Source organism: Micrasema longulum, unplaced genomic scaffold (genome assembly GCF_059751315.1).
Source record: "Micrasema longulum isolate JH-2025_06_02 unplaced genomic scaffold, ASM5975131v1 h1tg000278l, whole genome shotgun sequence".
Taxonomy (NCBI): domain Eukaryota; kingdom Metazoa; phylum Arthropoda; class Insecta; order Trichoptera; family Brachycentridae; genus Micrasema; species Micrasema longulum.
Window position 1 is genome coordinate 307,359 of NW_028277482.1, and position 12,264 is coordinate 319,622.

Here is a 12,264-nt window from a genome sequence, read left to right on the forward strand (position 1 = left end):
AAAACTAAAAATTTTATTTTTGAATTCAGATAGGTACCTAGGTACTTTTTTATGGTTAAATTCCAAAACAAAAAATAAATATTTTTTCAAATATGGCATTCTTTTTGCAAACGTCAAATTCCGGTCGTCTCACCAACAAAGGGGTGTACTTATGTAGGAATGCGATTTTTAAAAATGTATTAAATTTAATATTATTTTAGTATTACCAAAAATCCAATAGAAAGAAATAAATGGGTAGAAGTTATAAAGAATTTAAGGAAAAAATCTGATTGAGATCCAAAAAAACAAATGCTGTTTGTAAACATTCAAAAACATTTTTTTTTATACACAAAAAACCAACATCTTTCCATTTTTTTGCAAATGCATTCTCCTCAAATGTAACTCTGGTAGATCGATGAATAAAACATTTATGCTCCTAACTTTTTTTTTACATATTCGATCGGAGATTTTAATATCTACGAACACGCACAGCGCAAAGATCTATATTTTTCTGAAAACCGCACGTAAATGAGTTAAGCCATTTAGGAGTAGTACGGTAACATCACACGTACAGAGGAATTATATAAATAAAGGTGCAATATCTCGCAGCAGTCTCCTGCAATGGTCTCTTCCCTTAGATAAAATTCAGACTTGTACACTCCTCCCAAATGGTTTTCGTTTTGATGAACGTTAAATGTTCATCCAGGATATTGAACACTCTTGGGGCAGAAATTTTTCTAAGCAAACGTCGTTCATGTTTTTAGAATTAAATTATTATAATTACAGGAAAACCTCGTAAGAGCATTCTGCGGGGATCCCCTTGTAGTCGCATGACCAGAAATCTGTCAATGACTCATTTGAAAAAGAAAAAATAATGTCTAGTACCTTCATGAATTGGAACAATGACTCAGATGAAAAAGTGGGGGGACAACGCAGCATCACTCTTAGTATTGATTTGTGTACGTTTATTAGGGGGTTTATGATAGAAGCAGTGCAACCTCCCCAGCCCACTATACCATAGGTTGCCACAATATAACGCCTCAAATATTTTGTTATTTGAAAAATAAGTGAATTTGAATGGCAGATTTAATAGACAATATTAAAAAAATTAAATATTATTATTATATATTAGTACAAAGATTAATTATTAAAGTAATTTTAAAGAAACCCTCAACATTCAATACGGAGTCTATATAAAATATTTAAAGTTTATATGGTAGATACTCTTTATAAAATAAAACAAATATATATAAAAAAGAAAAAATAAAAGAATTGAAATGAATAAGTCACTCAGATACCAACATAATATTGAAATTCCTTAATTCCATACAAGTCATGGTCAAAATAGCTTTGTCTTCAAAGGTGTAAAAAATTATATTAATCTAAAACTATTAAAAATAATATATCAATAAATTAATTTAAAGTTAATCTAAAGAAATTTTTTGAACTCGTGTAAAAACAACATTAAATTTTAATAAGTATGAATGTATCATTGTTTTAATTTTTTTCTTTTTAAATCCTATGTTTTTATTTTTCTTTTTTTATGTACTTGTATTTAAAATCATATAAACTCTTATAAATAAACAACTAAAACAGTGTAATTCACTCTCCAAGCACAAGAGCTTGTCTTTTTTTTGAAGAGTTACAGTGATAACATTTACTAGATGTGTAAAAGTAGTTATGTTTAGAATTTTACAAAAACTTGTACTTTTTATGAGATTAATGAATAAAAATGTTATTACATTATTGACAAAATCAAAAAAGAAGTTCTGCGTTAGTTTAGACACGTAGATCGAATCGACGGCAAAAGAACGACTAAAATAATTAACGAAGCAAATGTTGATGGATGCCGCAAACGAGGAAGACCGAGCAAGACATAGCACGACCAAATCCAACAAATCCATATCTCTTGGAGCGTATTTCAATCAATTGTCCCGTAAAGTCAACACGACAAGTTCATTTTTTTAATATTTTTTTGCCCAAAAAAATTATGTTCAAAACTCGTTTTATTTATCGTAGTTGCTCCAAATTTAATTTACTTTGTCCCCATTTAGATATTTTTAATACAAAATATTGTGACTTAAAAAAAAACTTTTTCAAACACTGTAAAATAAAACATTTGTCAGTGTGTAATAAGTTTATGTTCCTTTAATTATGTTTATTTTATTATAATATCAAAATTTTGAATTGGACCACTATATTATGAAAATCCCTCTCCTCCACTTCTCCACTCCTCCACTCTATTTCCTCATCCCTTAACCTTTTTTTTTTTTTTTTTTTTTTCTCTCATGTCTTATATAATATTTTATTTTTCTTTTTACTTTGTAACATGTTCTCTCATTATCTTTGTGAAAAACTTTAACTGGTTGTATGAACTATTTTTAATATTTTGTATTCTTATATAAAATTTGTTGTTTTCCTTAATAAATAAAAATAAAAATAAAAAATAAAAAATAAAAAATACTTAAATATATCAAAAGTCGGAATAATCTGCGTACGTGCATGAGAAGATGGTTTGTTCCTCTCTGTCAACCTTTACAGGAAAACGGCGCGGCGGTTTGTTTGTTTGTTTGTTTGTTTGTGAATATGTACATCTGTTCGTGTCTTTAACCTCCCTTCACCGCGATGCGCAGGGGGTGGAAACTTGAAAGGGGTGTTTTAAATAGCACACTAGTTGTACGGGTGAAGTTCCACTTGTCTCAGAAATGCTAATGATAATAATAGGAACTCACACTGAGCACTACGTACAATGGCGGCCTAGAATGTGAGCACGGTCCTGCTGTCGTGTCTGCGTTTGCTTTAAATACTTCAAGGAAAGGGACTGTTATTTTATGTGACGCAGATCCAGGAGTTGAAAGCTTACAACTTTAAATGTTTTTCATATTAAATGTAATTAAAATGGAAATATTTCACACTAACCCTAGCTCACTAATCATATACTCAAGTAGAGGTGTAACCAGAGGCGGTTCCTTAGTATGTGCAAAAGTGCAGTGCACTGCCAAGTAAAAATATGTGTTATTAATTTTATTGATAGTAAAAGTATATCATAAGTACAAAGAAACAGGGATTCGTTGCAATATTATGCTCGTAAACATCATAATATTCAATACAAGAGCCAAAAGATCTAGCGAGATCGACTCTAGCGGGCGATTTTCTCATCTTGTCTACGCTTGCGCAATCGTCCCCGTGCATATTCTGTTTTGCACAATTCTTTACCCTGAATTTCTTTGAAATACAATTTATCTCCCAAAATCGTCATTTGAGCGAGATAGACAACGTTTCATACCGGTGAATCGTGCGTTAGAGGGAGAAGATAATATACATGCGCAGATTTGAAGTTTGACGTTTGTTTGTAATTTCACTTTGAACATCCGTAATGATATAACATTAGTACGAATTTAGTTGATTTAGTTATGTATAATGTTATGCGAATTTAGCGTTCTTGATTCCGATGGGCGGGCTGTCATAATATTGCTCTATTGTTATAATATTATTGAACTTAATTTACAAATTGATAAAATGTAAAGAAATGCACTGCCAATGTTTTCGGTCAGGAGCCGCCAGTGGGTGTAACTAACATTTTGACTGTCAAACTACAAAACAAAACATACATGTTTATTTGATCCGTTTTATTTTCCATGAATTATCATTTATTTTATTTTATTTGGGAAATCAACAGCTCTACATACATTTTTATCGTAAACAACAGATATATTGTATAAACTCAGAAGCAAAAAAAGGTTTTCACAAAATGGACAATATTAAGAAAATATAATATTTGACCTGTTTTTTCAAGCATTTTTTTTAATAATGAAGAAGAAATATATATTTTTTAAAAATAACGATTATTGTAAATGGGGCGGACTAATTAAACGTAGTTATGCAGAAAGCAGCCAGACATTGAAAAGCGAAATCAAAAAAAGCGAATCAAATCTACGCAACAGTTGGAATGTTTTTGACTCTAACAAATGATAAACAATGAACATTTAAGATTTTTTATATTTTACAAACAAGAATTTAATTATGTATTTCACCAGTTTTAATGATTTTTATAGTACCGTAAAATTTTTCTAGAGCTGTGGGTGTTTTCTGCAAATTGAGAAATGCCGTTTTTGTGATTTTGTGACACTACTTTCAAAATAAGATGTGTAGTGTTTTGTATAAAAACCCTTTTTGCTGTTTTTAACAGAACGTAGAATTGATCATACTGCACCCGATAACATCAATATATCATTTTTTTCAAAATTGTGGACTGGCGGCTTTCTGCATTACTACGTTTAATTTTATTTGCTTTTACCCACAGCTACGGTCACGTGGTCATCATCATCATCATCAGCCGTCTCTTGTCCAATGTTGAACATAGGCCTCCCCCTTTAGTCTCCATATTTCCCTATCCTGAGCCAACCGCATCCAACCACTTCCTGCAACTCGTCTTATGTCATCAGACCACCTTGTCCGAGGCCTGCCGACACTTCTTCTACCCGTTCTGGGTCGCCATTCCAGGACTTTTTTGGTCCATCTAGAGTCTGTGATTCTGGCTATATGACCAGCCCAGCTCCATTTCTGGTTGGCAGCCCTATGGACCACACCGGTGATCTTTGTTCTCGCTCTAATCCATGTATTGGTTTTTCTGTCTCTCAACAAAATACCCAGCATTCTCCTTTCCATGGCTCTCTGTGTCACTGATAATTTGTGTAAAATTTTTTTCGTGAACACAAAAGTTTCACAGCCATATGTCAGTACAGGGAGAACACAAGCATCAAAAAGTTTCTTCTTTAAGTAATGTGAATACTTCGGAGATTTCAGGATATATGAGAGCTTACCAAAGGCGGCCCATGCTAAACCTTGCCTTTTTCTACCTCTTGATTATCTTTGCCGAGCTTTATTTCATGTCCTAAGTATATATAACTATCAATCTTTTCAATTATTTCTCCATTTACTAAGATGTTACATGATTGGTTTGCATCACTCATTACTTTAGTTTTTGAAGCATTCATTTTCAAGCCTATTTTCAGGGATGCTGTATTAACTTCGTTTATCATGTTTTCGAGTTCTTTCTCATCTTTAGCAAATAGGACTATATCATCTGCGAATCTGAGATTGCTAATGAGTTCGCCGTTGATGTTAATACCCTTGTCGTTCCAGTCAAGAGTTTTGAAGACATCTTCCAGAGCTAGTGTAAATAATTTTGGGGATATTGTATCACGCTGTCTTACTCCTCTTCTACGGTCATGTGGTATTAGGGGGAAATTATTTATCCAATTAATTAGTTTTGTCGTTATCATATATCAATAAGAATTTTCCCTATGGAATAATATATTTTATCGGGATTAAAAGTAGTTGGTCTTCCAAATATCGCTATGAAAGAAATACAATGATCCGATGGTCTATGGCGACGTAGCATTTTTATTCTGTTAACAAATCCAAAATCCTACTACAAAACCAATACGAAAAGCAAACCAAACTAGCCATAGATAAAGACCGTCAATTGAGGACTGTTTTATCAAAGCGAAATATCTACAAAATGTAAATGTTTCGGAGAAGGTTTTTTCATGTGAAAAATAAAACTATTACGATTTGAAATCAAATAAAAATTACGTTTTATAGATATATAAAATTCTTACACGTGTACTAAAAATCAACAATGTAAAATCAGTCAAATTATTTATAAAAATGTTCTAAATTCACGAATTTTTACAAAAAAGAAATATCTACATATTTTTGTAATAGGGACATTTGGAAAATTGATTTATGTTGAGAATTAAATCAGTTTACTTTTGCATGAAATCATTTTAAGCTGATTTTTTGTAAAATTATGTCTACTGACAAATCCAAGTACCCATGTAAATATACACATTTTGGTATTTATCTCCTATTTGTTTTTTACAAACATAATAGTACAAATAAAGTGATAACAAAATACATATCAAATAATATTATTTTATTATTATTATTAAACTTCTTTTTTCTTGGCCGAACTCTTGTTTTGTTTGTGATTTTTTTCCGATTTTAAAAACTTAACACCCCAAAAAAATATGTATTTATTTCGCTTTGTGAAAACTATGTAGTGTGGATATTTCGTTTTGTAAAAATTCTCTATTTCTCTTACAAACTATAATTAACAAAACAAATAATGTGACCTCACTGAAATTACCTGTGCCGAGGAAACTTAACAATATACTTTTTTGAAATGTTTTTACATTTAAAAATAAACAAAGAAGACTTACCTTATAAACAGAGATAATTAACAAAATATTCACAGTTTAAAAACTGGGTATATAAGTGCATCTATATTGTTTATATTACAAAACGCACCATGAAAATAACAAAAACCTAACAAAAGCTATACACCCGTGGAGCAGTTTATTCAATATTGGTTTGGGCGAATGAGCCAATCCATTTTACTTCTACCTTCTTCTACTTTTTGGACATGAGTTAAGTGTCATTATTTTTTAGGGTTCGGGACATGTCTATGTGTATTAACATGCCAATGGAATATATATATAGCAAATTACCCTACATAGCAATCTTAATTTTCAGGCTATTAAATAGTTTAAATAATTTTGAAATTAATCTACAGGGTGCTACTGCACAAAGAAACAGTAATTTCGGCATAAATGGCTCCTATGTAGCCCTTGCAGAAGTATTTAGTCTTGTGACGTTTTTGGCAGAGTTATAGCTGCAAACTTTTGGTTTACTCGGTAGTTCTACTTGTTTGTTGACTACGACTCGAATTATATAAATATGTAAATTATACTAATACAATATCCTCCAAATTATTTACACTAGCTCTGGAACGTGCCTTCAAAAGTTTTGACTCAAACGACAAGGGTATTAACATCAACAGCAAACTCATTAGCAATCTCACATTCACAGACGATATAGAGCTACTGGCCCAAGACGAGAAGGAGCTTGAAAACAAGACAAGTGAAATTAACATTATCCCTGAAAACAGGCTAAAAAATTCATGTTTCAACCACTTAAGTAATGAATGATGCAAACCAATCATGTAGCATCTTGGTAAACAGACAAATCATTTAAAAAAACGGAGTTATTATTATTTTATTTTTTTGGTTTGTTTATTTTTCCATACATATATTATTAAGATAAAAATATAATTACAAAAATACACTTTAGAAAAATACATCTCAAAATAAAGCTAAAATATAAATTAGAAAAAAAAACCCACAAAGACTTCAGCGCCTGAGCGTGGGCCATTCCTTTTTCAATTGACATGAAAGTTATAATACAACAAAAAACATTCCAAAAATACTTTTGTGTTCGCAGTGGCGGCTAAAGGGGTTTAAAATGGGGGGGTCGTTTTTTTAATTAAATAGGTACATGTGTATTTCATAATAATCATCAGTCAGAATACATAATTTTACCTGTCCCAGTAATGATTGCACATCAATTATCCCATTTATACATCTCTCCAGTCCAAGCATCCACGCTGCTTTTCGAAGCCAGCGATTTTGGACTGATTTAATGTGATGTATACGGTTTACATAGAATGGAAACCAGACCGCGTAGGCATATTCTAGAAGAAGGCGAACAGTTGAACAATAAATAGTTTGATAGTTCGGACATTAGTAAAATCAGAGGATATTCTGCTATTATAAAGCCAAGTAATTTTAGTGATTTATTTACTATATAATCTATATTTTAGTTTTATTTTATTTTATTTATTTGGATAACCAACAGCTATAATTATCTTATTTATATATGTATATATATATAACAAAACAAATAACAAATAAGCCAATTACAGGTTTTCACAAGTAGCATCACAGTAAGTTAAAAAAGATTCTCGAACATAAAATGAATAGTGATTAAATGTAAATTCAAAAGAAAAGAAAAAATACTACGAATTATTTCGAAAGCAAACGCCGTACGTCGTTAGGATTATTTGAAAATAAATCTATGTTAAATGATTTTTTTATTACCTTAAAATTATTAAAAGTTCGCCATAATTATGAATTTTGCCTATAATTAGATGAAACAAGAGGTATGTGAAGAAGAGGGTTATATCTTAAAACTTTGGAAGGAACATTGATAGAAAGTTTGCATAGTAGTTCAGGGCAGTCAATTGAACCAGAGGCAATTTTAAGTAAATAAACTATTTCCCGACGTTTTTGCAGAGGCAATGGGTGATGTTTTTTACATATCTGAATATACTGGTCGGATTTAAACTCAAGTTTCAACCGGACACACATGAACTTTACGATTTTTTTTGAATAGTTTCAATTCGTGATATCTGCGCATTGTACATAGGATTCCATATTTGTGATACATATGCTCGTTTTTTGTCAGTTTATAGTCTAAAAGAACTGCTCAATGCTGCTGATGTCATATTTATTACCTTCTGGAGATGATGGTATTTCTGTTACTTTAGTATAGTTTTCTTACATTTTAAGGACAGAACTATCACTTACCTACATACTTAAATAAAGTTAAGCGAAATCAATGTTTAGCGTGTGGATTTGGAAATATTTCTTTTTTTAATATTCGATGATCTGGGGTAGTGCCGATTTTTTTCCGGGGCAATGGCGATCGTTCTCATTGCCCCTATTTTGTATAAGTAAATAACAAACATGTATTTTTAAAGTTGCCGTGCAAAAACATAAGGAAAACTGAGAGAAGATATTGATTGGTTAAAAGGTCTTGACTAGGATGATGCCAGGTTTTGTATACGGTTATGCTAGGTCTTGAATATAGCAAATTTAGGAATGATAATTATTTTTGGACTTAATAGGTTAGAATTATTTGGCCGGTGGAGGGGTGGTGACGGTTCTGGTTCTAAACTAATGAACTAACGTACCCTATCGTCAGAGTTAGGAAAATTAGATTGAGAACAAAAGACCGACCAATTCACCGTATATGCTCTGATTGCAATGGGGCATTGAAAGCAGTAAATGTAAATTCTAAAAAAAGGAAGGACGTTTTGTGGAAGAACATCAAGAAATTTCTCTCAGAAAATCAGAAGCCAACTCCTTAAACAGAATAAAAATTAGTAATAAATTAAATTACGTTTTAAAAATCTAATAAAAATGTGGTCTTTACCGACTGCAGGTCTTTTAATTATCGTTATGCAAAAAATACGACGGTTTTTTTTTCTATGAAAACAAAGAACCGTTATTCTGTTTTATATTTATTCATTTATCCGAAACAATTTTCCGAGAAAACTAATTTTTTGTTTTAAAAACATGACAACTTTTAACTCTCCGGCTATCTTAGTGAAATAAATCACATAGATCAGACGCTCCACTGCGACGTGAAAGAAACACAAACAAACACATTTTTGCATTTATGGACAAAACTGTACGTGCCGAAATTTTTTTAGTAAAATAAGCTACCAACAATATTTTGAATTTGTCTGAATTTCTGTAGATAAGGACGGGATTCGAATCCCTGGGGAGCTGTTAATATTAACATATAACAACAGAAATGGAGAACACTTAAGATAAGGTAATATAGAAGTCTAGGCATCTACAGGGCTTATGGTCTGTCATAAGCTGGTTTAAGTGGCCATTTTCCACACTGTGTAACATTCACTATTTTGCCCATATTTGAACACCTATATCTCTTCAATTATTTTATCTGTTGATGTTTTTGAAGTCAAAGAGCTGAAAGGTCATAAATCTTCATTTCTGTTGTGATATATTAATATTAACAGCTCCCCAGGGAGTCGAATCCAGTCCTTGTCTACGAAAATTCGGACAAACTCAAAATATTGATGATAAATCCACCTGGTCCGTGAAGAAATATAGATATTATAAAAATAACATTTTCAGGCGTTGCCTAGTATGTAGGTAAAATAATTCAATTAGATGAATCTCACCCGCATAAATGAAGGTTTTAGTTCTTTAACAATAAAACTTTCCGCAGACAAAAGAATCAAAGGGATATATATGTTCAAATATGGGCAGAATAGTGAATGTTACACTGTGTGTAAAGTGGCCACTTAAACCAGCCAATGATATGACAGGTCATAAGCCCTGTAGATGACTAGACTTCTATATTACCTTCTCTAAAGTGTTCTTTATTTCTGTTGTAATGTGTTAAAAATAATAAACGATGTAATTTTCATAAATATTTTCATCGTTTTCCGTCGGTGAATTTTAAAATCTCTGGCGTATGAATTATTTTGCACGGTATCGCGGTCAACGACCGACCTTTTCAGCAGCTTATGCACAAACGTTTATTCCTCCCTTCTTTAATTACAATTATATTTACGGTTCTTTTGACTGTGGCTTGTGTTGGCAAAGTTCAAAACAAAGTCTTGCATGAGGACTCCATATTTCACGAATCTAAACTGTTTTACCCCGAATATTCTTCATAGTTAGGATGTTTCTTTTTGTTCTTGACCATAATTTCCTACATCGCAATGTCAACAAAAGCTGCATTGTTTTCTACGTTTAATTTCCTTTACAAAATAAAGGCTTTCAAAGGCTCGCACAGGCGAGGCGTGATTTATTTTATAGGTATTATTTTATTTATTTGTACCTACATATAAGAACAAAACAATATTTTAAATAATCCCGCTTCGCCTGTTTATCTGGGAGAGCTCTTCAAACCTCTATCACAACATGGATTATCTCTTCGTTCTAGTAACGAGAGAACCGTTTTAATACCCTATCATCGCTCTAATTTTTTTGCCTCCTCTTTCACAGTAGTAGCTGCTCGATTGTGAAATAATCTACCCACTAATGTTGGAGACGCCCCTTCTTTATTTACATTTAAGTTTATATTGAAATGACACTATCTAAATATTTAAGTTGTTCCTTTATCATTCTTCTTTCTTTCCCATCCCCTGTCCTCTCTTTATAGTATAGTGTTAATTTTATTTGTATTTTTATTTTCTTAATCTTTGTTTCGCTTATTGTTGATTCAATATGTCCATGTACTTGTAATTTTCTCCAACTGCACGGTTTGGGTAGGTAGGAAGAAATTATCTTAAGGCAAAATGCCCGTCCTTATATTTTATATATTGTAAATATATATAAAGTCTTAAATAAAATTTAAAAAATTGAAAAAATAAATAATCATAAACGACTTTTTTTTCTGTGGTTCTGGGAAAATCAACACAAACAACAATTGAACGTAGTTGTGCAGAAAGCAGCCAGCCATAGAAAATAAAAAACGGAGATAATACAACTTTGTGGGGAGAGTGAATTATCAAATCTACACAACAGTTGGAATGTTTTTGACTTTGACAAATGATTAACAATGAATACATTAGTTCTTTTGGTATTAAAAACAAGAATCTTATTGTGTATTTGAACAGTGTAAATGGATTTTAAAGTATCGAAAGATTTTTCTAGTCCTGTGGGTGTTTTCTGCAAATTGAGAAATACCGTTTTTGTGATCGGCACTATTTTCAGAAGGTGATTTTTACAGTTTTTTTGTGGTCTTGCTGTTTTTAGTAAAACATAGAATTGATCTTACTGCGCCCGATAACACCAATATCTCATTTTTTCGAAATTATGGACTGGCTGCTTTTTGCATAACTACGTTCAATTATCATTAATTACGCGATAAACGTAGCTTTATTCTACACTATTTTAATACAATACTTCTACAAAAGTTTTTTTAACCAACACTACAATGACATTCTGCAGTAACTGTCAACACTGAGCACTGGCCGATTATTTTTAAAATGAATAACTCCAAAAACGGCCACTGCAAACGCCACATGTCCTATGTGATACATAATATGTCAACGCTAGCCTTTCAAAGAAAAAAATTCCTTCGGAAATAATGTTTAAAATACTACGAAATGTTATTAAATATTTGTATATAATTACTTGCCGACTTTTCTATGTCTACCGGTTTCGATACGTACCCGTCTCTTCATCAGGACAGCAATTAAAGCAACATGCAAACCAACATGCAAAACTCACTATACACCTTCACTATAGTTGTTGCACAAAAATATGCATGCATTTTAAAAAGCACATGCACTGATAACGACAAACATGCTCTATTGAATTATGAAAATATTCTGTTGTTTGAGAGTTAATCAAAAAAGTCCAGGAGATGAAGAGAGGGGGCAAGCTTAATAGGTTTAAAAGGGTGACCATTACAGTGGAACATTGTATTAAGGACTATATTAGAAGTTAGTTTGATTATTGATCAAAGGAACGTTATTTTTTTAAGCTTTTCTAATCTGAAATAATTCCATATTATTTACTTTTAACCCTTTATTATTTGTACGTAAGATTTTAACTCCAGTAGTTTTATTAAAGTCACAATTTAAATAGATTAGGTTATTTGCGAATCCAGAGA

The 12,264-nt window shown here is 31.6% G+C and overlaps 1 protein-coding gene across 2 annotated transcripts in view; it reads left to right on the plus strand.

Moving 5' to 3' along the window:
* The window catches only part of LOC148282922 (xibalbin-1-like), a 220,861-nt gene that overhangs the window by 34,309 nt on the left and 174,288 nt on the right, over positions 1 to 12,264 (plus strand). The gene's annotated exons all lie outside the window — the stretch shown is intronic.